The 26593-nt window shown below is 38.9% G+C and overlaps 2 pseudogenes across 2 annotated transcripts; one reads left to right on the forward strand and one right to left on the reverse strand.

Moving 5' to 3' along the window:
* The first annotated feature begins 6991 nt into the window (after nucleotides 1–6991).
* On the forward strand, nucleotides 6992–22790 carry LOC143540800 (uncharacterized; annotated as a pseudogene). Its single transcript, XR_013136647.1, has 6 exons — nucleotides 6992–8137; nucleotides 8198–8532; nucleotides 8629–8764; nucleotides 21583–21719; nucleotides 21855–21978; nucleotides 22185–22790. The product of XR_013136647.1 is annotated as an uncharacterized LOC143540800 (transcript).
* Nucleotides 22791–22884: 94 nt separating this feature from the next.
* LOC143540799 (protein NLP5-like) lies at nucleotides 22885–25973 on the reverse strand (annotated as a pseudogene). Its single transcript, XR_013136646.1, has 4 exons — nucleotides 25112–25973; nucleotides 24936–24983; nucleotides 24070–24850; nucleotides 22885–23980 (listed from the first exon to the last, which is right to left on the reverse strand). The product of XR_013136646.1 is annotated as a protein NLP5-like (transcript).
* Nucleotides 25974–26593: the final 620 nt, after the last annotated feature.

Raw genomic sequence — 26593 nt, forward strand, 5'->3', positions numbered from 1 at the left:
CTTGTAACTGTTCGGCAGACAGATCAGTCTCCATTTCACGGTGTTCAGACTCTATATGTTGTACACAAGTCTCCTCGTCTTCATCATCAGAACTAATCTCAAGTGTAGCAACACGTCTTTGAACTGGCGCCACATGCTCTTCAGTAACTTGAGCTATAACCGGTACAGTCTCTATTTCAGCAAAACGACCAATTTTAAATAGCTCATGAAGTCCCTTATAGACAACATTTGACCCTTTCCTTGACTGCTTCATCAACCCAAAAGTGTCGGATCCCATCGACTTCATATCCAGTGTCTCAACAGATCTAACGAGATCAGTGAATGTGAATCAAATATCATCTGTAGAAACCGAGGATACATAAGAAACATTTATGTCTTCTTTCCCTTCAGATCGCTCATCATCTCATCGAAAACGAACTTTGAATAGTTGTAATTCTAATCCATGATCAGAGCAACTACGTCCGACATCTGTGTGTGGCTAATCTCATCAGATCCCCCTTTTCGACCCGACACACATGTAAAGAAGGTGTGTATCAAAAATCTCCAGTAAGGGTGAAAAAGCTTCTTGATTGCAGGAGGATAAGATCCCTCATACCCCATTCTTGTTAAAACCTCAGAAATAGCAGCAGTCGTGTATTCCGTTGGGTAATCAGGTTGATCCCCAAATAAAAGAACCTCGCGTATAATGGCCTCAGTGATGACGACCGACTTCTTTTGCACCTTGGAGTCTATAATAACAACTCCACCTGCTCCTCGATGGTTGATCGAAGCATTGTTCCAGAAGTCCATGATCATTTTCTTGCAAATGACAGGATTTTCTTGTAAAGCGTGAGAAATCCTGCAAGTATTGAGGCCCACGATCATGGACTTGAACTTCTTGTGTGCTGGAGGAGGATCAAACAAGTATCCAGCAATATTGTGAGTGTCAGCGAACTTTAAAGGAGCTTGATCAGCCATTACTGCAACAAACGAGTCAAGTTAGTAAATGTTGACATAACTTGAATAATAATTATAAGCTTATGAGAATAATTGTTAATTTCTTAGACATTTAAGACCAAAAGTTACAAGAACATATTATAAGGACCATAGATGAAATTTAATAATGCATTATGAAGGTTTTTGGTCCAAAGAAACTGTTTTCTGTCCATATGAGGAGATTTCGGTCAAATAATGGAGTTCTCGGCCAGAGGAATATGTTTTCTGTTCAGTCCCACCGAGAATACCAATTGTAAGTCCCAAAGACGGATATTTCAATATGATATCAAGTATCTTGATGTTAGTGCGGAATTCTAACACAAGATGATTCAAGAATGATGAACAAGAATACGTCAAACACGATGGGATGCTTCAAAACATACGTATTTTACGTCCAATGCTTAAGCAATACAATACTCGTTCAACACAATTAACAAGTGAACGGACAATAATACGAATGAACAACCAACGAAACCCTATACAACATAATCTATATATAGGGTAGCCAACACCTAAGCCCAACAAAAAGCCCAAAGCCCACCGAGATCCATAAAGGATCTCGGTTTACATACAAAACCCAAAACCAAGACTAACTAAGTACAAACCACCAAAGTATAGACCCAACATTATTTATAAGGGGTTTTTTGTGTGGTCATAAATCCTTCTCACACTTCTCATTTTTGTCTCCCTTTGTATTTTAACTTTACCCTGATAGATATTATCAAATATGATAGAAAAATTTAGTTTTTTTTTACTTATTTAGAGCATTCATATTCCACACTTTATATTATCCTTTATCTATAAAATAAGAATCAAGTTAGTTTTTACTTATTTAGCTTTTACGTTTCATTCTTTATACCTAAAAATATGTAGCAGAGGGTTACTATTCACCATCCTATATAATTACATGAGTGTATAGAAAAGAGAAAAAGATTAAAAAAAATAAGAAAAATGTTTGTGAGTAGAATATAGATAAAAGCAGAGAGTATGTTGTGACTTGTGAGATGTTTTTTAGAAAGTAACACAATTTAAAGAAAAATGATATTTTAGTTAAAATATACATATAAAGATGGGGAATCATATCTTATCTTAAATATATATAAACAAAACATTTAAAAACACTCTGGTTGCTCTCAACCTCTTCTCAAGCCATCAGATTGTTTTATTTGTAAATGGAGTTTTTCATGCATTTGACCATAGGTATGGGTCTCACCAAACCCAGATAGCCCTTAAACAGGTTATAACATCTCATTAAATTAAAAATTAATTTTACCAAGTTTTTGATATGAAAATCATATAAAATATGGATATACTAAAAATTAATATCCTATTTTTTTAAATAAGCGGGTCACGAGTCTCACCAAACCCATATAATTTTTAAACGGGTTATAACATCTCATTTATTTGTGAAACCCTTTCATCATCAAACTTTAAGTATATTATTAACTTCCGTACAATAACTAAAATTAAAACTCAAAAAAATATAAAAATATTAGAAATGAAAAATGTAAAACAACTCCTATATTACTGGGGATAAAAGTTAGTAATAATATATGGGGAAGGTTAACGTACAAATGAAATTAACGTGCTAAACGTGAGAATCAAGTAGAGTAATTATGTATACAAGTAGAGTAATTATCATAGAGTAATTAATTACTCTATGATAATTACTCTACTTGTATACATAATTACTCTACTTGATTTTCACGTTTAGCACGTTAATTTCATTTGTATTTGATCCAAACCCATTATATATATATATATATATATATATATATATATATATATATATAATTTAGTTATTGTTTCCAATAGTATGTTTGGATCAAATTCAAATGAAATTAACGTGTTAATTGCGAGAATCAAGTAGAGTAATTATATAACTACATCATAGAGTTTACATAATTACTCTACTTGTATATATAATTACTCTACTTGATTCTCATTAACACGTTAATTTCATTTGTACGTTAACTTTCCCCTATAATTATTTAACAAATTATATAAATTTTAGGTTGTTTGGGTTCGTGAGCCAGTCCAAACTCAATAAGTAAAGTTCAGGTTCAGCCTCATTTACTAAACAAACTTATTCTCAAGGTCGGGCTCATTTAATAAAAAATCAGGTTCGAGCTCGTTTAACCTTTGCCCAAGCTAAACTTTCAAATTGGGTTTAAAGTTTGTGGATTTGGGTTTCAAGTTTGTAGTTTATGGATTTGGGTTCGAGCTCGTTTAACCTCGGCTCAAACAAACTTTTTTTTTCAAATTGGGTTTGAAGTTTGTGGTAATGGGTTTAGTTTGTGGAAATTGGATGTGGGTTGGCACACCCCGACTTAGGGCCTAGGCGTGTGACCAATAGTTGGTACCTGTTTTGTAAATACATCAGAATTGCGGTTATTTAGCGGAAGTCTTTTGTTTAAAAATAAAATATTAATATATCTTCTTGAAACATTAGTTTACTTATAAACCTTTATTTATAATAATAAAATATTTAATTTATTTGGAAAGCTTCTCGGATAATAAATACCCGAGTGTTTAATATATAAACCTTGTTTAAATATTATTGCAATATTTTAATAATTAATAACTGAGTCATCTCTACTTTGCGATCATCTATCTCCATGAGTGGCTATAATTCCTTGCTACACGTGCTAACTTTTATTTCCTGTAATATGGGGGAAATGCGTCAGCGATGTGCTGGTGAATTGTTGACTCTGAAACATTTAATGAATCTTTCTTTGACTGACAAGATAGTTTTCTTGAACAATCTCAGCAGAAACGTCTCTTATTTCTGGGATATGTGCCACTGCGATACACACACAAGCTTCTCCGGGAACTGACGCCCATTGGAGAACTTTTATTATGATCTCTAGTCTGTGGCCACGTAGCCTTGAATGAAATACTAGATTAATTATGTTTGGATCCAGACACATGTGTACTCGGTCTGAGTTGCTTTTTATTTTCTATCTTGTAAATTAGGGATCACTTAATCCCTTAAATCTTTATGTTAGAGATCACATAATCTCTTAACATATTTGACTAACTTTGTTTAAGATAAACAACCCGTTTATCTTGACTGTAAAATGTTTAACGTATTCACCTATGACTGTCTGTTCTGAATGATGTGGTGATCTCGTTTGAAAACCTTTGTGAATGAATGAATGATTGACCTATAATAAAATAAGTTTATATAAATATATGGGTCTTGATCCAGCTACAGACCTTTAGTTTGGTTTTGATAGCTCTAAACCTTGATTAATCTTTTGTTTGAATAAATATTTAGATATGAAATCTTTCCCTTTATTTTCTAACCATGTGCTATGTTTCTTCTTCAAGAAGAAATGTCTATGATATTTTCTTCTTCAAGAAGAAACGTTATTTGTCTACAACCTTGATATATAAAATCTTATGTTTCTTATTTTGACTATACCCTCATGTTTATTATATTCCTTAGTTTAAAGAAACATTATTTTATCTTAACCTTTGTATATATATATCTTGATTAAGGTCTAGGCTATACCCCAAACTAGGGTCTAAGCCTTGAAATATAATAAAATAATAACTTAGGCATAACCCCTATCTTAAGCGGGTATACAGAGTTTAAATGCCTAAACTTGTACGAGCAGCACTTCTACTCTATGTTGCATACTAAGACTTTAATTGGCGGAACTTCGAAGCTTGGCACGCATTACGAGGTCGGCACGCAAAATGATGTGCCGGTCGTCGGGACTCGTCGGCACGTACTTCGAGGAAATGTCGGGTATTTGGCACGGATTACGAGGTTATGATTTTTCGGGTCGGGCACGGAAAACGAGGTAGAGAGAGAAAGTAATTCTAGAGAGAGAGGGATTTTGGTGTGTGATGAATGAGCCGTGAACCTCCCTATTTATAGCTGATTTCTCAGCCCATCGCGATACGCGATGGTCTCTTTAAGGAAGTCATCACGTATCACGATTACTCATCATAATCAGATGATGCCACGTGTTGCTACGTGGCCTGCCACGTCTGCCACGTGTCACCCGTATGCGACACGTGTTGATGCGTCATAACGAACCATCGCGTATCGTTATGGCCTTATGGTGGGACTCATCGCGTATCGCGATGGGTTCCTTGATACCATTTTTCATTTCTGGTCCTTAACTTTGATAACTTGTCATGTCTGGGTCTAACTCTCATTGTCCAAAAATACTAAGGCGGCTCTTAAGCAGTGATGCGAGCGTGCGAAGTGCGCCATTATGTCGCCACATTGCGCCCATCATCTTCGCCTTCTTCATCGTCCTCGCCCGAGCCCGTGCGTTAGGTGCTCCGCACCCTCCGCTAGGACCACTTGGTGCATGTTAAGCATAAAAAGAATATTACTATGAAAACTCTATCTCTTATAAAGAGCTTCAAATTCTTTCTCATTTTTCATGTGAAATGGATTTTATCTTCCTTATTTATACCCATGTGGAATGCTTCCACTTTCTTCCATCTTTCCATGTGGGATGGATTCTTTGTCCCATTATCTTTACATGGGATGAATTTCTTTTATGGAATATTTTTACTTCCTTACTTTCTTTTTATTTACCTTATTTAAATTTTGACCAATACTTATCTTGGGAATATTTTTGATTCTTCAACTTTATTAAGTTATCAAATTTAGATCAAAATTTTGGGGATGTTACATGGGTGGAGCTTGAATTTTGATGCTTTTTTTATAGTTTTTATTTTTTTTACCCAAATTGAGTTTGAATTTTCTGAATTAGGTTTTTGAGGTTAGAGTTTTGGGAAATTGCATGTGGGTTGATTTTGGTTTATTTCTCACACATTTTCTCCAAATTGAGTTTGAATTTTGTATATTAGGGCTTGGAACTTATGTTTATTTTGTGGAAATTGGTTGAAGCTTTCTAATAGTTTTTTCCCTAAATTGAGTTAAATGTTTGAGCTAAAAACCGCAACAAAGAATTTTGATCGGGAAGTGTTTCTTGGAGAGGGTGGTTATGGGAAGGTTTTCATAGGGTGGTTGGATAGTGTAGCACTTGCCCCACAGAAGGCGTCATTGCCGTCACCGCTGCCATATTTTTATTTTGATAAATTTTCTTTATCATAAGGTACATGTTCTTTTTTTTTTCATTTATATTTCATTCTCGATTATTTTCCTGTCTACCAAACATAAACTAATGATTCGTTCAATTTACATAAGTTAGCCAAACAAGACAAAAGAGTGAGAATATGATTCATTAATTACTAGATCACTTGGTATAATTAGTTTTTATTATCAGCTATATATCATAAACAAGGCCCAAAATAAAGAACCACAACATAAAGCCCAAATTAAACAAACAAACTTAATAAGATTGTTTTATGTTAATTTATTCCCATTTGCTGTTTTCTTTGACAAAATCAAGTTTTTCTCCTTAAATGAGTGTTAATATTATTACATGGTTAGTTATGTCAATATAGTCCCAAGGGCTTGTAGCTTAGTGGTACCAGGATATCCTTCTCATAAGTTTGAGGGTTCGAACAATGGTAGGTACTTGATTTTTCGTTGGTGGGAGCCAAAATACAGACCAATCAAGACAACTCAAATATGTCAAAGGAAATAAATATACAGACCGATCAAAAAGGACATATATGTCAAAAGTGAACCGGTTAGTATATATCAAATATTGATAAACTTAAAAAACTAAACCAAATCATTTTTTAAAGTATTTTCCAGTTTTGTTCCATATCCAGTAAAAGGTAAAAACCTAAATTGCATTCAGATTCTCATATATAAATAATTGTTTCCTATATAAATTTAGGCATTTGGTGGCTGTGGATGTGTGAGCGTGTAGGTTGGGAGGCATAGCAATAAATAGCAACATTGACTTGCAGGTCAAATGGCATATAATGTGTTTTTGAAGTAGATGCCTATTAACAGGAGTTGTGTATAACTTTGTTGACATTTTCAATATTGTAGTCTGTTACATACTATATACATTATAAATACATGAGACATGCACAAGAACATATTGTATAATTCATAGCGCCAAGAAACATGTATCTTTCCACTGCTCTTATATTACTCTTTACTATATTAGATGTTCTTATTTATTTGTTACAGAACCAACATGACAAAAACGATAGTGATCAAAAGAATTCATCCATATCATCATCACCACCGGATAAACATAAACAATGTAGACAATTTTCACTTGCTGAGATCAAAGCAGCCACCAACGATTTTGATGACACGTTAGTTATAGGAAAAGGCGGGTTTGGTAAAGTATACAAGGGTAAAATCGTCTTTTTAGCAAATACTTATGTCGCGATCAAGAAGTTAAACCTTGGCTCGAATCAAGGTGCAACCGAGTTCTGGGCGGAAGTTGAGATGCTTTCCAAGTTTCGGCATAGCCATATTGTATCTTTACTAGGATATTGCGAAAAAGAAAGGATACTTGTTTATGAATACATGCTAAATGGAAGCCTTGAGGATCATTTGCACAAAAAAAGAGATAACGGAAGTAATTATTCGCCATTGACTTGGGTTCAACGGCTTAATATCTGCATAGGTGCGGCTCGTGGGTTAGACTATCTCCATACGGGTACAGGTGTCCAACACAGAGTCATACATCGTGATGTCAAGAGTTCAAACGTCTTGTTGGACGAGAACTTGACCGCTAAGGTTTCTGATTTTGGATTGTCTAGAATTAGTCCCGCGTGTCATCCAGGTTCCACCACAAATGTTTACACGGATCAAATCAAAGGGACGTTTGGATACATGGATGCCGAGTATTTCACAACTCGCAGACTGACTAGAAAATCTGATGTGTATGCATTTGGTGCTGTGTTATTAGAAGTACTATGCGGTAGGCCGGCTCTGGATTTTACATTGGATGAGCAACAACACAGTCTAGCTGAATGGGCTAGACAGTGCATCAAAGACGGTAAGGTTGACCAAATTATTGACCCGAGTTTGAGAGGGCAAGCTGAGAGTAACTGTCTAAAGAATTTGGGCAAATCGCGTATGAATGTATTCTTAACTCTTCAAAGGATCGACCAACGATGACGAAAGTGGTAGCTAGGCTCGAGTTTGTATTAAACTGGACATTGCAGAGTGTGCAACGAGCTGCTAATCGGAAACATATTAGAAAGTCGATTTTTGTTGCGAAGGCATGGTCAATGATTTTGACCAAAAGTCCAAGTAAGCTCATGTTTCTAAATCGTTTTCTTAAATGTTAATTATTGATCTACGATTGATCAGGGCGTATGAGTCCTAATATAAAGAAACTTGGGCAAAGCATTGTTGGCAAAAAGAAAGGCTTCATGATGGCGGAAGGTGGCGGTGGTCAACAGGTGGTGCCGCCTAGGGGGCAGCAGCCAATGATACCAAAGTTAAAGATGTTCACTTTTTCTGAGCTGAAGACCGCGACAAAGAATTTCAGTCTGGAAATGTTTCTTGGTGAAGGTGGTTATGGGAAGGTTTTTATTGGGTGGTTGGATAGTGCAACACTTGCACCGCAGAAGGCGGGTGGTGGACTTGCAGTGGCCAAAAAGAAATCAAGTCCCAACCGGGCTCAAGGTCTCAATGAATGGCAGGTTTGTTTTTTTCAATGTTTCATGATAATATATTGTTTTTGGGGAAAAAAAGTGTATGAAATGGCAAAATTGTTACTTTTGCGTGTTTTCTGACAGGCATAAGTGAAATTCTTGGGAACGTTTAGCCACCCGAATGTCGTTAAGCTATTTGGATATTGCTGGGAAAATAAGAATTTTCTTCTTGTTTATGAGTATATGCAAAAGGGAAGCTTAGAAATGCTTCTCTTCAACGGTATGTATTGTAGGTTCCTAGCCGGATCTACACAGAATATCTCGTTCTACGTAGGTGCGGAATCCCTACGTAAGACGATACGAGCGTAGAAGACGAAACACGTTAAACACAAGCAAACACACGTTACAATACTCAAAAGACACGTTGTATTGCAACTAGTAACACGTGATATCAATCACCGATTACATAAAACTGAACAACCCACTCCAAAACCTAGCCGCAGCTAAACATTTATAACACAACTTCGCCTAACATGTTTAGGCGAAGTTGTCACTAACTTCGCTTGTTTCACAAGTTCGCCCATATCGGCGAACTTGAGACACAACTTCGCTTAATTTCAAATACAAAACATACTAACTCGATTACAGACACTAGATACTGAACTACTGACATCATGTACCAACAGACTCCCCCTTGGCAGTAGCTTCATATCTCTATCTTCAAACACGTGTCTCGTAATCTCAAAAATCTTGTATCTTCCATCTTCAAGCATGAACGCCTTCTCGTACACAAACTGAAACTACTCTTTGATATTTCTTGCTTCTTCTTTCCAAGCAGGAATGTAAAATATCTTTTTCTCGTTCAGCACCTGCAGATCAGCTTGAGACAAATTCACTAAATGCATAGGATCATATACTCTCATCAGCTCTTGTTCATCTTCATTTTCCATTACTGCTTCAGCTGTTTCACAATCAACGTACCACCATTTCAGATCTTTGAGCACATCCTTGGGCATTTGTTTCATCGGCACTTCTTTTAGACACCGGATCGGCTTATACTTTATAATCATCCAAGGCTTGCCATCTGCTCTCATTCCTCTATCTTTGTCTTCAACGAGCTTTCCTTTCTGTGGTTTCAACAGCTCGAACTTTTTCTCCTTTATGCTTTCCTTCCAGACTATCTTCCCAATGATCCTAGCCATGTTATCATCACTCCTGTTTATCAACCCCAACCTGGCTAAGTCCTTCACTTCACACTCAGGCAACGTATTCAACGATCTCAACAACCTCTTGAAATACTGAACCCCATTATACCGTTTAATCACAAAAAGCCTCAACTGCTCATCATATAACCAGCATATAATCCCCTTTTTCGATTCAGCATAACCCCTGATGTTGTAACTTTTCTTGAACATAGTAGGGACCCGCCGGTTTCTTAGTCTTTACGAACCACTGAGCGTAGCCTTCTTTCCATCTTGGCTGCTCCTCCCATTCCGTCTCATCACCTCCCATATCTGACTTATCAACTTCTGGAATCTCGTGCTCAACGTTCTCCTCCACAATCTCTCCTTCTTCAATCTCACTATCAATGACAATCTCAGCCCCAATCTTCTCAATCTCTTCAACCGGTAACACATCGTCGTCACCTACAATATCATCATCCATCATCTCCTCAGCATCCACAACCACCACATCATCACCCCCTGAACCGCCAACTGCACTAGTTGACTCCCCCTGAGATGTGGAAGTCCCAAGAGCTTGTTCAATTCTTGGAAACTCTCCACCTGCACCTTTCGATGCATTGGGATCATCGTCTCGATCGTTACGCTTTTTTGTCCTCAGCTCGTCACCCTTACAGCTCATCTCCCCCTGAGATGCCAAGAACTGTTTCAAGGCATCAATTATTTTACCATGCTCGATCAGGAGGGACGACTGAATTTGATTCTCCGCAACGAGGCGCTGAATAGCATGAGTCTGGATAAGATTTACTCTTGATTGTTCTGCCACGACCCTTTCAAGCGCTGCTTTTCTTTCCGAATCGGATAAGGTTGCATCGAAATCAAACCTCATATATGATATGTCTTGAGCGTACGGAGGAGGGATTCCCAATGTAACCGGCACCTCAGAAACAGGTGGAAACGTAACCGCAGGTGGTATCGTAACCGACAACTCTACAGTAGCAACAACTGTCGACTCAACAAACCTTGCTACGACCTCCGTTGGAGTAAGAGTTGGAGGTGGCAAGGACACAATCTCCGGAGCCGAGAGCTGGAATGTAGTGGGTGGGATGCCAAAGGAAGATGAGGTAGTCACCACAGGAACATCCGTGGCGATTGGCCCTGTAACTGGCAATGGTGTAGAGACTATAGTCATACCAGACAGTGCGGGTGGAGTGAAACGAACCACCCTTGAGCTCTCACCAGCTCCCGAACCTGCACCTGCCCTTTCTCTTCTCGATCTATGGACCAACTGATGTAAATCTTCCTCAAAGTCCGAATCACTGTCATCGTTGTCTCTCTTCCTCTTCCCATGAATCCTTTCTTGTGTAACTAAAATCCGTCTAGCTTCAGCCACATCATCATCTGAGGAATCAGAATCAGCCTCCGTCGTAGCTGCCATAGCAACATCCACACTAGTAACCCGTGCAACCGAGACTTGCACCTCTTCCTCAGGATCAACACGTTCCATATCGAATAAACCTTGACCGCCAAAAGCAGCTTCAAGGTCTACAGTTTCCTCCGGTGCCACAACAGGAGCAGCAGGTAAAGCTTGTTGTACCTCAGGTGGTGGTTGAGGTGCTCTAGCCTGTTGTGGTGCCGGATCCCGAAACTCGTCCCCACGAGCTGGGACATACTCTGGGTTGATCAAGTACCCAAATAATGGAGTATGTCGAGGACGGAGCTCAGGTTTACTTCTTGCACTTGATGATCTACACTGAGCGAAGATCCTCTTGCTTACACTCTCCACATATCTAATCGGGCGGCGCTGAGGTAACGTGGGAGCAACATGATTCAAGGATCATTTGAAGGAATCTTTGATACATCAGAAATCTCTCACGCGCCACCGCTCGTCTTTGACGGTCTATCTCGTAGAACACCATCTGACTAAAGCTATAACGCTTATTGTAAGTCAGTGATGTCATTGCCGACTGCATGGTCGCACCCATTCCATCTGTACCAGCCTTTCTCCCTGACATACACACGATCATTACGTGCATAAGAAATCGCCATTGGTCTAACAAGAATCCCTTTCGTCTTTGAGTATCTCCCAATGGACCAGAATATCCCATTTTCAGAAAAGCACCATCTCTGAATGGAGCCACGAAATCTGTAGGATCGTCTCTCGTTTCATCCCCAAACTGCAAAGCCACCCTAATCTGTTCAGACGAGAACTGCACTATCTGATTGTTAACCGTTGCACGCATAACCGGGGGCTCGACTCGACAATCATACTCCACTGTCTGCCAGAAATCTTCTATGTTTGGCAAAGATATAGGCAGTGTTGTGGTAATAGCGTGGAAGATACGCGAGCGGATAAGAAACGTGATGATCTCGTGGAAATCATCAACACCGGTCGCATCCGGGTCCAAAGTTATGTACATGTTATGCCCCGGGAAAAACTGCCGATTGTTATCTCCTCCTTCGTCACCACCTGCACCACCTGCTCCAGCTACAGCTGCCATTTCTGCAACAAAAACAGTCTAAGTTAGAGAATCGTCGAGTCAAATCACAACTTCGCCTGTTACCCTGAGCGAAGTTATGATTTATTCTGTATAGGCGAAGTTAGGGGTGGGGCGAAGTTGGTAATAACTTCGCCTTAACTTGAACTTCGCCTGATAAATGTTAAATAAAAAGGGCTAGGCGAAGTTAATGATAACTTCGCCTAACCACAACTTCGCCTCAGATACTGTTAAATAATTAAATATCAGGCGAAGTTAAACCTTAGGCGAAGTTAAGGATAACTTCGCCTAAACTGTAACTTCGCCTGAATATGAATCGGCAACAGTTTAGACGTTCAAACGAAGTGATTTTGGTCAATTTGGAGATTGCGGACTCAACCAAACATGTTTTGACGGAGATCAACACGATCAAGTTGAATATGACTACGTTAAAACAAGTTTGAAAAGCGGGTGTTAGATGTTTGCAAGAACGGGGTCGTGAATCGGGTCGAAACGATCTCTGATTAACGTCATGACATAGATTATAAGATATGACGACACTACACACCTATAAATCGGATTGGTATTTGTCAAAGATAACAAAGATTGAATCGAAAAATAACTTCGCCGAGGTTACTGGAAGATAAGTTCGCCGGTTTTAGAAAATAATAATGAGTTTGACCAAAAAATTTCTTTATATAGGGTCAAGGTTATACAGGCGAAGTTAGGGTTAACTTCGCCTGTCCCATAACTTCGCATCTTCCCTCAACTTCACTCAATATGAAACTTTACCAAACAGACCCTTATAAATTGAACATTATGCCATTAACTTTTAAAACTTCCTTTAAAGAGTTAACTGATCCGATCAAGAACCAAGTAACCAGGTATAAAATCATACAACTACATAAGTAGAATAAATTTTAAAAATAAAGTACACGGGATCAAATTTCAGTCTCGACAGGGACTACCATGTTTTAGAAAAGATCCGAACATGAATCATACTAATTAAGTGACTGTCACACAGATCCATGTTCAGCTGTATTGTGACATAAAGAAACAGGTTGTAAGCAGGTAAATAACTTAAAATGGTTTTCATCGCTTCTGTGATACGGGTTAGGTTCAATTTAGCTCAAAATATAAATGGGCAACACATCAGAGATTATGATGTCTCCTATCTATTCTCAAAGCGTATTTGGCTTTCCCCAAGTCACCCCGAGTTGACCTCGACCCGTAGTGTCTGATTAAATTGTAAGTACACGTCGATCTGTAGAGTCTTCTTCCCGTTCTCTTTCTTGCATCTTGATTGAGAAGTATTAACATTATAAGCTCTAGAATGTCTTAGTAACACATAATAATTTTATTTTTTTTTTATTTTTTTTTTTTAATAATAAGATTTACACAGCTTCAAGTAAACTACTGCAAGTCCCGAATTTGGATCACTGCAGTTTCTTGACACACCATCTTCTCGGGAATCAGAACACTCACGGGCTCGTGTATGACTGGGTAATCACTTTTATGCCTATCATTCGGAAAGATATATATGGAGACATGCACAACTCTTAAGGAGTTTCCACGTAAAATCGAGGAGATTTAGTTAGTATCACTTCTACTTTTACGCACCATAAAAAGCTACCATGACATACAATGACTATTCTAAAGTCTTTTAGGCCTAATAACTTCACTAGTTAAGCGCACAGAATCAGTTTGTCTATCACTTTCCAAGGTTGGATCAATTTTCTTTTAAACATAGTAAAGAAACTTCTTACGAAGTAGTAGACTTGAAAAATTATTTCATCTCCCAAAAAAAATTTCAACTTCTATCGCCCCGATCAAGTCGAAGTCTTCAGGTAAACGGCTATCATGAAGATCCAATGGATCAGCTGGACCGACCACATACGAGTATGTGTCCTTCTAACTAAGTATGAACGACTAATTTTCAGCGAAAGAATAAAAACACATCATAAACCGCCCCGGTCACTTTCAGTCATCTGGTTAATGGCTATCCTCATACTCTACAGGTAGAAATAAGGACCAAACATATCCGAAGATATGTCCTTCAAACTGAAGCAACCGACATAATTCTAAGCGATAGTGACGTTTTTTTTTTTTTTACAAGTAAAAAACGAAAAACACGGTTACTCGGGATTGATCATCCCATTTAGCTCAACAAGGTTTTGAAAACGAGTTTTGTCAAACGCTTTAATAAACAAATCAGCGAAATTATCTAACGAATCAACCTTTTCGAGCACTATCAATTTCTTGTCAGCACAATCCCGTATAAAATGATGACGGATGTTAATGTGTTTAGTTTTGCTATGCTTTACGGGATTGTTAGTTACTGAGATAGCAGCAGTGTTATCTATGCAAATAGGAGTATGAGTGAAATTCAGACCGTAATCGCGCAATTGCTGTTGTATCCAAAGAACCTGGGAGCAGCAGTTCGATGCTGCCATGTATTCTGCTTCACAGGTAGAAATGGCGACTGAGGTCTGCTTCTTGCACTGCCATGACACTAATCTGCCTCCAAGAAACTGACATCCACCTGTTGTTGACTTCCGATCCTGATTGCATCCTCCATAATCAGAATCCGTGTAGGCGACTAACTCCAAGTCTCCTCCTTTCATGTGCCACAACCCTAGCTTAGGCTTGCCTTTGAGATACCGCAATATCCTCTTCACACCCTTCAAGTGAGATTCCTTTGGGTTTGCCTGAAAGCGAGCACAAAGACAAACTGCAAACATAATATCAGGTCTAGATGCAGATAAGTACATTAAAGAACCTATGATTGCCCGATATTGGGTGGGGTCCACGTCTGCATCACTGTCTGAATCAGCACCCAGTTTATGGTTGACGCAAATTGGAGTATCAAATGGAGTGCTATCCTCCATCTTGAAGCGTTTGAGAACGTCTTGGACATATTTAGTCTGATGAATGAACATCCCATCTTTCTTCTGATCAACCTGCAGTCCTAAAAAGAAAGTTAGTTCACCCATAGCACTCATTTCAAACCTCTTTTTCATGACGGCTTCAAATTCCTGACACATGGCGACTTTTGATGCAGCAAAGATGATGTCGTCCACGTAGACTTGAACCAGAAGAAAGTCTCTTCCATTTCTCTTAACGAACAGTGTGCTATCGATCTTTCCCCTTTCAAATTCATTCTCAAGCAAGTAATCGGATAGAGTTGCGTACCAGGCACGAGGGGCCTGATGTAGCCCATATAGCGCTTTACTTAGCTTGTACACGTGATCAGGAAAGTCTGGGTCAGGAAAACCCGGAGGTTGCTCAACGTACACAACCTCATCGACTTTACCGTTACGAAACGCACTTTTCACGTCTAACTGGAACACCTTCATCTCCTTGTGTGCAGCAAATGCCAAAAACAATCGAATCGCTTCCAATCTCGCTACAGGAGCAAACACTTCATTGTAGTCGATCCCTTCTTGCTGATTAAAACCTTTTACAACCAGCCTTGCCTTGTTCCTTATGATTATTCCTTTCTCATCTCTCTCACATTTGAAAACCCATTTGGTTCCAATCGCATGTACATTCTTCGGTTTTGCAACCAAATTCCATACCTCCATCTTCTTGAACTGGGCTAACTCTTCTTGCATGGCTTCGACCCACGAGCTGTCCTTGAGAGCCATTTGATAGTTCTTTGGTTCAATCTGGCTGATGAAGCAGGTGTACAAGCATTCGTTAATGATGCCTGTATCTTTAATGCTTGTGTAAACACAAGTGTGCTCATTCAAGCTTCGTCTTGTTTGTACACCGTCGGACAGATCACCTATCACGTTCTCCAAAGGGTGATTTTTGTGAACACTCGTAGTCGGAACCGAACTGACTTGCAGATTGTCTTCCAGGTTCGAAGGTAGCTCATCAATGGGTGATTGTTGTTGAGAATGAAACGGATTGAAGAATTCCTCTTCTGTAGAGGCAGCAGGGGTATCGACAGCATTTGACGAGGAAGGTTGACATTCATCGTACTGCGGTCGTTGCACAAAATTTTCTTCCTCATCATAAAGCATCTTTGTAGCAATTCTCTCATCAACTTCTGCAATATCCAAGTAAGGCAAATTAAAAGATTTAAAAAGCCTATCATAGTCGAAACCCACAGCGGGTCCCGTGCTTGGTTTTGGTGATTTGTAACTTGTGATGTCAGTGTTACACACCACCTCAACCTTGCTGGTCGATAGATTAAAGACTCGTCTGTTGGGGGTCCCAACAACATATCCGACTAAAATACCTTCGTCGGCTATCTCACCAAATTTTGAGTTCGTCTTGAATATCGAACACGGGGACCCGAATGGTTCGAGACCACTCAAGTTAGGCTTTCTACCATGCATAAGTTCATAACATGTTTTATTCAATCTTTTAACAGTTAAAACTCTATTAAGGATATAACAGGCTGTAGCAACAGCTTCAGCCCAGAACACCACAGGAAGTTTAGAATCAGCCAGCATGGTTCTGGCTCCTTCAATTAGCATTCGGTTCTTCCTCTCAGCCACCCCATTTTGTTGCGGAGTATACGGAGCGCTGTACTGGTGGTCTATCCCTTTCTGTAAGCAGAATATCTCCATCTGATAGTTTTTGAACTCTGTCCCATTGTCAGTCCTGATGTATTTAACCTTTCTCCCCATAATATTCTCAACCTTGGTAATCAAATTCATTACCAACTGAACCGTTTCATCCTTTGTCTTCAGGAAATATACCCAAGAATATCGAGAGAAATCATCAGTTATCACCAAGCAGTATGATGTTCCACCTAGGCTTTTTACATTCACGGAACCGAAGAGATCCATGTGAAGTAGGTCTAGGGTACTGACTATTGAATTAACCTTCTTGGTGTGATGAGATTTCTTGTGTTGCTTTCCCTTTTTGCACGATAAGCATTGGTCTTCAAAGTTGAAATTTTTCAAGGGAACACCAAGCACCAGCCCATTCTTGACAATGTAGTTCATTTTTCGAAGATGAATATGCCCCATTCTTCGATGCCATAACTCGGACTCCGATTCAGTTGCTTTTGACAGAAGACATGATTCTTCTGATGCCATCTCAGTCGACCTCATGTCCATAACATATGTATTCTTTTCCCTTAGAGCCTTCATTACTATCCATTCCTCTGGTATCTTGAAACCAGGAAACAGTACGATCGCTTCATTTTTGGTAAAGTGCACAGTGTAATATTTGTCACAGATCTGAGATACACTCAGCAGATTATGCTTCAGCTCTTCAACGAAATTCACTTTTTCTAACTTCATTTTACCATTAGTCACCGTCCCAATTCCAGTAATTCTTCCACCACTCTCTCCAGCAAAACTTACTCTACCTCCCTGAACAGGTTTCCATTCGTGTAACAAATTCTTGTTACCCGTCATGTGCCGGGAACAGCCGCTATCCACAACCCATAGATTGTTTGCAGCCCTGTTCAACTGTTCCTGCACGATTAAAGCAAAGGATTAAAATCTGGGGACCCAAGACCTATTGGTCTTGGGTCGATTAAATCTGTTAAAAGGCATCCCGTACTTTGGCTGTCCAAAGTTAGTATTAGAATGATTTCTGTAAGTCCTAAAAGGATACCTTCTAGTAGATTGACTCTGAGGCCATCCAAACCTTCGTGAATTAAATGAATTATTACTAATGATTTGGTTGTTAACAGGGAAAAACTGAGATCGACTTCTTTGAAAACCTGGATTAGTCCAATATCTGAACTTTGATGAGTTTTCATTTTTACCATTATAGTAATTACTGTTAGTTCTACTCTCAGTTTTCGAAGGCCTCATACCTCTGAATCTCTGATTCAGAGGACAATCAGCAATCAGGTGTCCTATTTGATTGCATCTGAAACAGCTCCTGTGTTCAACTTTCGTCTCAACAGTTGTTTTAGATGTTGAGGTTGCATTACTGCTCGTTTGTCTAACATATGGTGGGACATACGGGTTTAGTGGAGAATTCTTTTCAGTTGGTTTATGTTCCTCTCCACGTTTTAGTAACACAGCCTCTTCTTTTGTCTCACTAGACTCAGATGTCTTGTCCGAATTTGATGAGACAGGACTAGGAACAGAAATCTTAACATTAAAAACAGGCTTACTTGTTTCGCTTTTACTAACTTCTGGATCTTTAATCGTAACCTTAACAGGAACTGTCTGACCAATTTCAACATCAACAGATTTCTGATTACTAGGATCATAAGTATAGTTATGATTATAAGGAGGTGGAACTTCAGAATATCCAATTCCTCCCCTTTTAACTGGGGAACGTTGATCACTTACGAGGTGATCAAGTATTGCGGAGGAATTTCTAAATTGCTCAAGCTTTCTGTTTAGTTCCACCACTTTCACCTGGTAATCAGCTATCTGTTTATCCCTTTCAGCAATTAGTTTGGTTTTCTCTTCTAAAACTTCATAGCTAAGATCAATTACCTGTATTTTTTTCAGCTAGACTGGCTTTAAGACTTCTGATATCTTTCTCACTAGCTTTTATTTTTACCGTGTAATTTTTTTCTCTAGTTTTAGTGTAATAATGATCTTCTTTTAATGTTCTAAATTGAGCATCCAAACTAACAAACTGATCAGTTATTGTTTTCAGCTGTTCAGACAGATTTTCACATTTTGTACAAGGGAGTTTAGAACTTACCTCAGAGAGCTGATCTGTCACCTCTGCCATATAAGCTTAATCTTCTCTTGTCTCTCTGTTTTTTCCTTTAGTTTCGATGTTAACCAAGTTGGCCTGTTCGAACACTTCCTCAACTTGCAGATTCCAATTGTATTCCCCGTTCTGTCTGGATATCATTGCCCTATTCTCGTTACTTCCCCCATTCGGTTGTGTTGGCCTGTCCTGACTACGTTCTACACGTTCATTTGTGCATTCTTTAGCAAAGTGTCCATTCTGTTGACAGTTATAACACCGAACCTTTGACTTATCAAAACCTGGTCTTTCACCAACGAATTTTCTACCAGTCTTCTTCATAAACCTTTTAACTCTTCTTACTATCATTGCCATCTGCCACTGCAGATCCATCTCCTCCAGATCATCAGCATCGATCTGATCATAGTCTTCGTCTAAAGTTGCAGGATCAACGATTTTACCTTTAATGTAATTTTCATAAGAAGCAATGAAAGAGGCATAGAGAGCAAACTGTTGTTCAGCAGATTTAACACTCATGGGCATCTGAGAGTAGTTGTTGTTCGGAACGCTTGAAGAAAAACTACCCTTTGTTGTTTGAGGTTTAGAAGTGTTTGATCCACCGGCTACGAAACACACATCACCATCCATGTTGAGAGTTACATGACCATCATGAGTTGAGTTAGAGCTCGAGTCTCCCTTTGAGTAGTAAGCAGACGATTCTGACTTCGAACTTGAACTTGAATTAACTTTCGCACCATACATTCCCGGATCCTGTACCTGATCAGTTGGTGTCTCTTTTCGAACCATGTTAAGTTCAAAAGTTCGTAGTTTGTTGACTGCTGTTTCCAAGTCAATGTTGGCAAACTCTTTATTTTCTCTCATCAAGACAGTGTACATCTCCCATTTCGGTGGGAGAGCATCAAGGAGTTTTTCTACGATCTCCTCTTCTTTGTAAACAATGGAATAATTGCTGAGTTCGGTCATCAGGTGATAATATCTTGTGATGATATCATCAAGTGATTCATTCTTCAAGTACTTGAACACCGAGAATTGGGTTTTGAGTAGCTTAATCTTGGATGCACGTACCCCCACATTACCTTCAAATCGGTTTTCAAGCGCTTCCCATAGTTCTCTAGCGGTTTTATATTTCTTGAAGGTGTGAAGAATCTCTTGTGGAAGAGCCATTGTTATCGTAGCATGAGCTTTGCTTTCAGCCTCATACATCTTCTTTTCTTCCTCTTCCATCTTATTGTATTTCTTAATTTGTTCACGACCCTCATACAAAGCCGTTGGTAGAATGTATCCATCTTGAATGCATACCCACATCTTAGCATCTTGATATTTAACATACTGCTCAAACCGATCTTTCCAAGCCACGAAATCGGTACCCTTAAGCATTTTCGGTGCCTTAGTAGCTGAACCTGCTTCCACCTCCATTTTCACCAGTTCCGTAATATTTATAGAAGTCATCTTTGGAAGAAATACAAACGAGCACTCAAAGAAACCAAAAATAAAAATTTTATTCTGAACAATACTGTAGGCGAAGTTAAACTTAACTTCGCTTAAGTCTTAACTTCGCTTGAATTCTTAACTTCGCTCCTTTTTAAATTCGCCTGATTAGGCGAAGTTGTAGATAACTTCGCTTAAGTTAAGCGAACTTGTGAGGTAGGCGAAGTTGTTAATAACTTCGCTTAACCTTATATCTTTGCCTAAACCCTACAAACAGTAGCGGCAACTTCGCCTGATGAACAATTGTTTTTGCAGGTTTGATTTTGACGTTTTGCGAGGTATGCGAAGGTGTAATGGGTTGTATTTGATGGTGGGAGGTGAGTAAGACACAAAAACTCGGTATATTAACGTAAACTCGTCCCGCGAATAGTCGAACGGAACGATTTCTACACCCGTGTGATAATCCCGAACCACACAATCACGAGCAAATGCTCTGATACCAATTGTAGGTTCCCAGCCGGATCTACACGGAATATCTCGTTCTACGTAGGTGCGGAATCCCTACGTAAGACGATACGAGCGTAGAAGACGAAACACGTTAAACACAAGCAAACACACGTTACAATACTCAAAAGACACGTTGTATTGCAACTAGTAACACGTGATATCAATCACCGATTACATAAAACTGAACAACCCACTCCAAAACCTAGCCGCAGCTAAACATTTATAACATACGACAACTTCGACTAACATGTTTAGGCGAAGTTGTCACTAACTTCGCTTGTTTCACAAGTTCGCCCATATCAGGCGAACTTGAGACACAACTTCGCTTAATTTCAAATACAAAACATACTAACTCGATTACAGACACTAGATACTGAACTACTGACATCATGTACCAACATGTATTCAAATTTCTTATCGGCTCCTTTTATATTTCATAGAAACATCCAAACGATTTACAATGAAGTGGCAGGTAAGCGGACAACAAGCTGCGCCGCAACCCCCTTTTGGATAGCAAACCCAATCCGACTAAAAACAAAGTTTTGATTCTTATGGGCTGATACGTTACTGTACACAACTTTCTAAACCCTATTCAAAAGGTCCACGGCATCCGGAGCTAAGAAACCAAAAGTGTCAAAGGCGAAGGGGATAAACACGTGTTGATTCTCCAAACAAGCTCTCTCGTGTTTAGCAACCTTGCCCGATGCCGCCTTCAATGCTGCCTGCCTGCTACAAATCCAGTGTCCCTAATCCCAACAAGAGGGGACACTCCTGTGAGGTCGACACAAGCATGTATTCAAATTAGCGTCAACAAATAATTTATGAACTATTTATTTATTTAAAATTGGATTTTGCAGAAGGTGCAGAATCGCTTTCATGGGAGACAAGGGTTAAAATAGCAATGGGAGAAGCTCAAGGTCTTGCATTTTTGCACGCTACAGAAAATAATGTCATTTGCAGGGATGTGAAATCGTCAAATATTTTGTTAGACAAGGCAAGTTAAACTAATTAAATTTGATTCAAATATGTGTATATGATTATGGTTGTGCACTTTTAAATATGTTGATTATATGGGTTCAAAACTTTAGTTTAAATCCTTATCAAATTATATTTATATTGAATATTACAGGATTTTAATGCAAAGCTCTCGAATTTTGGGTTAGCAAAGTTAGGACCGGTTAATGACGAGTCTCATGTGTCAACAGGAATTGCAGACACCTATGGTTACATGGCTCCTGAATATATGGCCACTGGTTAGTTCTCTTAAGTGTTAGCAACATTAAAATATTATACTTTCTTATCTTCATGAAATATATAAAAATCCTTCAACTTGTAAATAAGAAATAATATTGATACCAAACACTTATTGTTTATTACTATATGGTTTGTCTTCACATAATCAATGTTGCATATAATCTATTAAAAAGTTTATGACAATGGTGTTACTTTGCGATTATAGGTCGGTTATATGTCAAGAGTGACGTTTATGCTTTTGGAGTGGTGATGCTTGAGATTATAACAGGGTTAAGAGCGTCGGACTATAATCAAAACGGCATGAAGCAAAACTTGGTGGAGTGGGCTAAGCCTTTCTTAACCAACACAAAGAAATTGCAACGAATCATTGACCCACGGTTGGACCAAGATTACCCTACAAAAGGCATTATTAAAGCCGCTGAGCTCATCCTAAGTTGTCTCGAAACAGAACCAAAGAAACGGCCTTCTATGAAGGAAGTTGTGTCGGGTCTGCAAGATATCAATGCAATTAAAATGAAACCGAGCCAGTCAAAGTCAAAGGATGATTCGACGAGTGTAGCTAATGAACAAAGATATAATGATGGCTACCAATGGTCGCCCGTTTGGTCAAAGCAAGGTCGAGGAGCTTGGTCAACAAGGAGTCGGTTATTTGGTTTAGAAATGTGCGTCGGTTTAAAGCTCGAAGATGAAACTTTGACCGAAACAAAGTCAAAAAGAGGTGAAGTTAAAGTGAGAAAATGTGACAAAGGTGGTGGTTCTGGTTGGTCTATGTATGCTTACATGGACTAGATGTAAATATGTAATAGAATGAAGTAGCAAACATTGTTATAACTTATACATCGTGCATTGCGAGTTGTACCTTTATTATCTACAATCTAATAAACATTTCATACATCATACAAACCTAAAAACAACACCCTGCATTTCTCAAATCCATAATGTTTTTCGACTCGTCCTACGGTACAACCCAATAATGCATACAAAACAAACTTAAAATACATACAGTACAACATCACAATGCATGCACAATCTTCACATATGCAAAGTAAGAGCCTGCATACCTAGACTTTGTGCACAAAACTCCCTAAAACCTGAAACCAGTGGACCACCTGTCCTGACCGTTGACCAAAAGTCAACAACCGCGGTGAACGACGGTGCACCCGCGGTCACCCTTTTACAAGAATGCGTTACTACCTAAACTACTACCAACACGAAGTGGTGGTTCGCGAAGAGCTAGCCGAATGGTCCCACTTTTATACGACTGATAGACATCGATACACTCTTCCACATCAGCGTCACATGTTAGCAACACCCATTCAGAATCATCGTCTAGGTACGTTAACTGATACCCGCTAGTATCGTTCAAGCTAAACCTTTTCGCAGTTTCTTGCAACAACTCTTTAAAACCCCAATCTTTTTGCATCCGAAAACGAATCTTTTCTTCGCCAAAAGTCACTTTTATCCTCAAAGGATGACCTTCTGGTTTAACACGCGGTTTAGGGGGGCGATCTTGATGCTCTTTGAGTGATTTATGACTTTGCGATCTTATAAAACTCTTTGGTTCTTGTTCTTGATTTTGATCGGTTGACGAGTGAAACGTATGAATCTCTGCAGCGCTTTTGGTTCTTTTTAGAGAACTACCACCACTTCTATCTTGATCAACGGTCGGGATGCTGTGGGTCCCACCAGATAAAGAATGACTGGAGCTTGAACTTTGGCTGCCCTCGGTTGCGATGGCGGGGCCCTTGCTGGCTTTATGGTTGAAAGTTTCGGTTTTTGTAGCTGGAAATGAAGGACGGGTTGTTTTTGACTGGCCGGGAGAAGCGAGTTTTGGGAACTTTGAGTAGAAAGACTCGATCGGAAATGAGCTCGATCCACCATGGACCGAGTCCATTACAAGTTGGATCTTTCTTAAAGAGTGACCAACTTTCTTGATCTTCCGAGATGGCCACCGTTGAATCCCGTGTTGCCTGCATATCCGTTTCAAAGTCGTTGGACAAACTGCAAGTACGGTAACACGATTTCAAGATTTGAATATGCAAATCATAAAATAATAACTAAGTTTCATTTTGGTCATAATAAGAACTTACCACCAATATTCTTGGCAGCATCTTTCAGGCTCCCAGCAAAATGTTGCCTTAGCATATCTAACGTAATCGCCTTTTCCAGTTTCGCACCAGCCCGTCGTTTCTCCATGCCCGAACCTGTACCCGACCCTGACCCGGATCCTGCACCATGAGCATGACTATCTATTTCTTGAACCTTTGCACCCGGTTCCGTATCAGAAACAACAAGTAACCCATCATTACCGCTATTTTCCTGCACCTCCATTTCTGCAACAATCCTCAAGTTTCTACAAACCTTTTTTATAACACCCAACAACGAATTAACGATCCCCTTATGCTCTTCGCGGTTCTTGCATTTAACAGGCAAGAAAAACTCCAACACAAAGTCAACCGCGGGAGCGCACGTGGACATGACGCGAACAGCCACAGCAGCATGCAAGTCAAAGATTCTAGCATGATGAGCGAGCGGGTACTCGGTTTTCATGTACGATGTCACGTCAGGCGAGTAACAAAACAGCTCACTTGATTTAAAAGCTTTTCCCACAACACCTTGACCGATAAACAAGTGATGCTCCGAACACGCTTCTTGAAAATCTTTCAAAAGAGGGTCGAATACGTATGAAGCGGAATCAACGGTTGAGATGCAGTGGATCAAGTTTTGGCTTGAGTGACGGCAGCCGGCTTTGTCACGTTGTTGGATGCATGGGATCCATGTTTGAGCTAATGGTAACTCGTGCATCACGCATGCGGTTTTCAGTATTTCGAGAATTTCGGGTAGTACAGGATGATTGAAGCCACCACTTTCCTAATAATAATAAGCGAAATTATTAGTACTAATTTGTTGAAATAATGTTGTTACATTTTCTTTATTGAATTTGGATTCCAAATACCTTGAATTTATGTGGGGTTGAATCTTCAAAACTCTTGAGGTTAAATGCCTATCAAGATAATGAAACTTGTTTAAAATTATAAAATATGTTTAAACTATAAACTTGTACAAAAATCTTTGTGTATTATAACTTTATTTGCTTCCGCTCTGCGCGAAAAAACCAGAAAGAAGCCATACCTCGAGGGCCTTACAAACACTTTGAATCTCCAAACTATAGTTACTCTTTTGAGTTGTCGTAATAACTTCAACAACACCAACACAATCCTTAACATCTTGACCAAAAACCGGGACCGCAAAACTTCCACGAACATCATGTAATTTAGCATGAGACACTCTCGGATACTCTTCAACTTTAAAAAGCCGAACATCAGGAGTCCACTCAGGCACCTTTTCCATAAATACCCTTCCGGGCAACCCGACACTATCTCTAGGATTCCCTTCGGCTGGAAATTTATAACCTTCCGATATGTTTCTATATTTAGAAAGCCGCGGGCAGTTGAATTCGAGTGAGAAAAGCCGTTGACTTGTACTCAAAACTTTCTTCCCGTCGTCTCGGATCACGGGCAGCCATACTTGAATAAGCAGATTCTTGTCTACCGTGTAATGAGTTATATTCTCGATCGCACACACCAAACGTTCCATTACGGATAACGATGGACCGGGACTTGCCATTGGCGCAATCCACCATTGGTTGCTTAATTCGGAAAGATTCTCGGATGGGTTTGGTAGATTAACAAGGGTTCTAACATGTGTTTTCGGCGAATTTTGTTGTTGGTCGTTTGACTCGGGGTTTTCGGTGTTGGATTCAAATTTAGGCCATTGAAATGAAGGGTCAAATAAAGGGTTGGAAGGTGAAGGGTTATTGTTCAAGATTTCGGTTCCGTTTGTTGCTTGTAACCAACATCCATCCAACAAGAGCTCGTCTATGTCATCAAAGTCCATGAGCGTATCGGGAGTTTTCGAGTGTGAAATCGTTTCCATCCATGGCTAATCTTTGATAAAACTTCTTCCACAATGTATGTTTTCAAAGGCAAAAGATTTACCTGTCCAAGTATTGTATAAATAGTATAAAAATTACTGTTATGACTAGTGTAGTTGGTCAAACATCAAGATTTGTGGTCAAACATGTTGCATATTCATCAACAGATGCAATAAACACCAAAGAATGAAGATTAAAGAAACCCCCGTTGGTATTATCATATAAAAATGATTTAACTACTAGAAATCAAAGGTTTTTGTAAAAAAGTTTCAATCTTGACTCTGTAATTAGTCCAACATGTACAACTCCAGTTAAGAAATCAACCTTTAACATGCTTAAAACAGAAGAAAATCAGAATATTCTGCAAAGATTTGCTTTTTTTTACTTGGGTAATTAGTCAAACATGTAAGATTATCATCAACATATGCAAAAAGATCCATCAATATTCAAATTCCATTAAAGAACACTAGAAAATCAAATTGTTTTACAAATATTAATCAATGAAAAACATCATCAAGAACACTTAAAAATTTCCAATTTTTAAGTCAAAACTGTTCATGTTCAAGTCACCACATTTATATACCCAAAAATTTATCACCTTTAATATCCAAAAAAAAGCAAGTGAAAAAAAAAATAATTAAAAATAAATCTGAAAAAAAAATAAATCTTTAAAACATAAC

This window comes from Bidens hawaiensis, unplaced genomic scaffold, assembly GCF_021521415.1.
Source record: "Bidens hawaiensis isolate Kalapana, Puna unplaced genomic scaffold, B.hawaiensis_p1.1 tig00012335_1, whole genome shotgun sequence".
Lineage (NCBI taxonomy): Eukaryota > Viridiplantae > Streptophyta > Magnoliopsida > Asterales > Asteraceae > Bidens > Bidens hawaiensis.